This window comes from Suricata suricatta, chromosome 11 (genome assembly GCF_006229205.1).
Source record: "Suricata suricatta isolate VVHF042 chromosome 11, meerkat_22Aug2017_6uvM2_HiC, whole genome shotgun sequence".
Taxonomy (NCBI): Eukaryota; Metazoa; Chordata; class Mammalia; order Carnivora; family Herpestidae; genus Suricata; species Suricata suricatta.
The window spans coordinates 18,919,562-18,924,754 of record NC_043710.1 but is presented as its reverse complement, the minus strand read 5'-3'; positions in this window follow the sequence as shown (position 1 = coordinate 18,924,754).

The following is a 5,193-nucleotide window of genomic DNA, read 5'->3' as shown; positions in this document are numbered from 1 at the left end:
TTGTGGAGACAGCTAAGAAAATAAAAGGGGGAAGCATTGTTCTGCCTGAAAGGTAACCTCTTCCCATCATGATTCAAAAAATCTGCAATAGGTTAAACCTCAAAATTAGATATAATAAGTACCACGCAAAAGATAGAAAGAGTTGTTGAGGATATACAGGCTAATACCTTCATTTTAGAAATCAAGAAATGGAGGTTCAGAGAGGTTAAGTGATTTTACCAAGGTCACACAGCTGGGACTCAAACTCAGATTGTTTATTGTCTAAGCTGGGTTCCTTCTTTTTACTAAATATTTCCTACCATTACCAATAATAAACACAATCTAGGGCATTGTAACAGATTCCCCTCCAAAATGACTTGCATTTAGGATGCCAGGGTTCAGTGAAGAGTTTACTGAAAGTTCCTTCTTCTGGTGATTAGCATTCTGGAGGCATCCCTCAGTTAGGCTAGGCATGGCTCTCCTTTCTCTCTTCTGATATGGCCTGGACTTCGGAGCCTCCATGTTGGCCTCCGTCTGCTGAGGAAGTCATCAGCAGGAGAAATTTGCTGTGTCATAGAACTCAAGTCTTGGTCTCTTTCACAAATTCTGCCAGCACGAAACAGCTCCCTGTGGCGTAGGCCCCTGTCCCTTATTCCTCTTCTCTGGGTAGCAGTTGGACTCTCTTCCTTCTTGCCTGCTGGGCTTGATTTTGAGCTGTTAGGAAGGTAGTAAGGCCTGATTTGAATTCTCCCAGGATCTCCTAATCACTTTACAAAGAAGCAAGACTCCCCTCACCCCAAAGGAGCTTTCTATCCAAGCAAGATCCTTTGATCCCTGTCCTTCCGACATCTTTTAGAATGCTGCACATCACCTGCTTGTAGGACAGCTGTGTGGCCTGGTCAGTTTTAAGCTTAAGATTTACTGCCAGCCCCCAGATCTAACTCTACTATTTCGGCTTTACATGTTTCCATCAATGACAGCGACTTTGATGCCATAGTAGTAGTCATATCCTTAGCACATGGGAATAATAGCCACGTTATTTGCGCCACTGCAAATAAATCATTCTGGTGGCCTTTTTCATAGACTCTCCCCACTCTTTTGTCCCCTCCGCCACATTCTCCCCTTTTGGTACTTGTTGGCAGCTTTAAACTAGGAAATGAGATGCATTTCTTTGCTTAGAAAGCAATGGTTTGGGAGGAAGAAAAGTGAAATGGGGTGGAAGATACAACTAGGTTAAAAAGCAAAACAAGGGGCACCTGGGTGGCTCAGTTGGTTAAGTTGCCGACTTTGGCTCAGGTCGTGATCTCGCCATTTGTGAGTTCAAGCCCGCATCTGGCTCTGTGCTGACAGCTCAGAGCCTGGACCCTGCTTCAGATTCTGTGTCTCCCTCTTTCCTTGCCCCTCCCCTGCTCACACTCTCTCTCTCTCTCTCTCTCAAAAATGAATAAACATTAAAAAAAAAAAAAAAAAAAAGCAAAACAACAAGACTGACCAGCAGTGGAAAGAGTTGAAACAGCTAGTTCTGTCTGGTCCAGACTGCTGAGGTTCATGGCCTTACAGAAAAACAATTATATCCTTTCTAAGCCTTAATTTCTCCACCTATAAAATTAGGTGCTTCAGAGCTCAGATTCCTCATCCATTCATTAATTCAACAAATGTTTACTGAGTTCTTACTACGTATCAGTCCCTATTCTAGGCCTTAGAGATATAAATAAGTCATTCTCCCTGGGATAACCTAATGAAGCTAGGAATTTCTTCCTAAAAAAAAAAAAAAAAAAAAAGAATCAAAAAGGAAATGGGGCTCCTGGGTGGCTCAGTCGCTTAAGCATCTGACTCTTGATTTTGGCTCAAGTCATGATCTCAAGGTTCTTGAGGTTGAGCCCCACGTCTACTCTGGCTCCGTCAGCACAGAGCCTGTTGGGGATTCTCTTTCTCCTCTATCTCCTCATTTTCCCCTCCTCACCCTTCCCCCCTCACACTCCCTCTCTGTCTCAAAATAAATAAAATAAGCATTTTTAAAAAAGAATAGAAAAGGAAAGCAAAAACAACACAGATATTTTACATACAGTTTCGGGGGGTTCATGACTTCCCTAGACTCATGAACCCCAAATTAAAATTAGTTTGTCTAGTTAGTCTCTGAGGCTTACATTTTATAATACAAAGTTTTAAAACTTAGGGTACATTGTGAAAGCTAGATTTTTAGGTGCTCTTTATTATTTTTTTTTTCCTAGTAGTACTCAGTGGCATTTTGGTCATGATTTTTGGCCCCCCTTTATTGGAGAGCAAATATTTGGAACTTACTCAATACTGCAAACGGCTAGATAGATGTTGAACAGAAAATGAGTAACCGAAAGTCAAGGCAGGCGTGGAGCTGAGGGACAGAAGCAGATAAGTTTCATGACCCAACCTAGCCTGGACCCATGGAACTTCCAAGAGACAGTCCTTCTTCTAGGTTATGAGTTCTTGGCAGAGTCTGGTGCGTTGGTGGAGGGAAGCGAGCTTTGTGCTGGAGCTGGACAGTGTAAAGTCTAAATGCTTTTGGCCACCAGGGAAAATCACAGCTGGACAGGACAGGGACACCTTGCGGAGGAAAGGGACAGTCCATTCATTGTAGGAGGGTAGACCAGCTTCCTTGTGGCACAGCAAGCGGACTTACCGCAGGCAGTTCCCCTGAGGTCTTGGGTGCAGGAGAAATTGGGAGGCTTGAAACGAACATGGAGAGGTCAGCGTGCAATGGCTTCATCTCGGTGCTGTGTTTCAATGCCTCCTCCTTCCCTGTGCTCAGAGCCCTCAGACTTCTTCCCCTCCATGATGAAGGCCTCACTTTTTTCATTTCGCTGCAAAGGCCACCTACTGATGGTAGTACTGGTCAGAAACTGAGGCGAACTTTACTTTCTGGGAGATGTGGATGCTCTGATTCCGCACGCCCAGGGCACACAGCCAGGGCAAGACACTGCCCGGATTAGGATCAGACCCTTGGGAAGAGTTTGAGGTAGACGGCGGGAGGACAGGGGGAATTGTGTGAATTTCTACTTGAGCAAGAAAGCAGCAGATCGCTATGGCTGAGGCTAACGTGTCGTAAAAGGTCTCCCTACAAATCAGTCGTTTTCAATTTTTCAGTTTCCTCATCTGTAAAATGGGGATGATAATAGGAGTCATAAGGTTCAGGTGAAGATTAGAGGTGATTATGCATTGAAACGGCTTCACACCTAGTCTGTGCTCAATAAAGTTAGCTGTTATTGCTGCTATTGTTGTTTTATTATTATTGTAACTAATAATAGTAATAATATTTTTTCTGTTTGACTCATATAGCAATGGCATATCAGGCTTAGATCATAGAATCAGCAGTCATAGAGACAGAGCTATTCCCTGAGTGACAGATGAAAGATAATCTTTTCTGGAAGCATCTGTCCATTTGCCCCACAGACGGCCAGTGCCCAGGATTACCCGGCTGAGAACAAATCAGAAAGGCTGATAGGAAAATCTTTTTCTCTACTTTATGTATCCCTACAGAAAGATTATCTCTTTGTGGTTTCATTCCCCTTAAATTCATTCCCCTTTAATTCCTTGCTTTTGAGTTCTTTAAAAAAAAACCCATTGAATTGAATCACAATTATTTCTGTAAATCATTCTCTTTATACTTCTTTTTTTAACTTTCTGATCAGGGGGAACAAGTAGTTCATCTCGGATGCTTGCCATTCACTTTTGACTTTCATCTTCTATGGAGTCCTAAATTTTCAGAGCTTACGTGATTCCCACTGAGGAAATGGTAAAGGAGAAACAGAAGAGCAGGGTTGGATGACACTATTTGCGGTCATACATGATGTTTTCTCTTTCCGTTTCACACATATTTTATCTTCGTTCTTTCCTTCTTCCAGCTTCACTTTTCACTGTGTTATACATCTTTTTGTCTCTTGCTCCCTGAATGAAAAGATCCCTACTCCTCTCCCTGTGATCCACTTAGCATCCCATCAGGCATTTCTTTTAAGTCTTGGCTGCAAACTGTAGGGGTGATTATAGGACTAATATTTGATGTGGTCTCTACATTTCTGGGTGACCCTAGAGAAAAAAGGGCCAAGGCCCCCCGGACCTGTGGAGCACATCCGAGGCCATTCCAATGAGAAAGGAAAAACATGTTTTTGTTTTTATTTTTTATTTATTTTAATTTGTGACAGTGGAGCCTGCTGCACACACTTTCCCATTTCAACTCAGAGCCTACCCATTGGTTCTACTCGGCGACATATCTTTTCTTTCCTTAAAAAAAAATCATAATAAAAAACTCAGAGATAAACCAAACGCAGTCTAGGCATCTCTTCTTTGAAGCCTTTTAAGGAGAGGATAAAGGCAGCATGATTTGAGGAAGCAGTAAAACCCAACAGTTGAGTCATGGGCCTTGGTGCCAGTGAGACCTTGGTTGGCTCCCCAGCTCAGCTTTTTTTAGCTGCCTGCCCTTGACCAACTTGAGTCTCCTAGTCAGTTTCCTCATCTGGAAAATGGGGATATTAAAGTACCTACTTCATAACGAGGTTGTTGGGGAGGTGAAATGGGATGGCAGTAAACAGTCTAGTACGCAAACAATATTAACTGTTATTGCTGAGACAGATCCCTGCAGGCCCAAGGTAAGATACAGTCCAGCACCAGTTGGAAAAGTTGAAATACAAATAAGGAAGCGGAAACGTAAAGTCACTAATTGTTGTGAGGGAGGAGGTAAATCTTGAGTCAAAGAGCATCATACCAGGATATTCCAGACGTTGTGAATGCATCTGGAGTTGAACAATTAGTGACAGCAAGAGGGGAACTTGCTCGTGGCTTCCCAGCCTCTAAGGAGAGCAGCCCATTTAAACTGCAATGATTTACATCGCATTGGCCCTTTAATAATGCGACAGGCAAATTACTTAGATTAACCATGTAAAAGAGTTATGATCCCCAGGTCAACTGCTCTTTCAGTCCCAGATCTGAAAAAAAATCAAGTAAAGAAATAGTTTCACTATTTGTTTCAAGGTGGAGTGAGTGATTTTTTTTTTTTTTTTTTTTTGATTAAGGGGTCTTCTTTAATCTTTGAATTTCTGGCAAGGACCCTGGGTCAGGGAAAAGAAAAAGAGAACAGAAAACCTACTTCCTAGAGTTAGGGGTTTAATGAACCTATGTGAAATTGTCTGGAGAATTCTATAATTCTCAAAAAAAAATCTATAATTCTCAGCTGATTATGAGGCA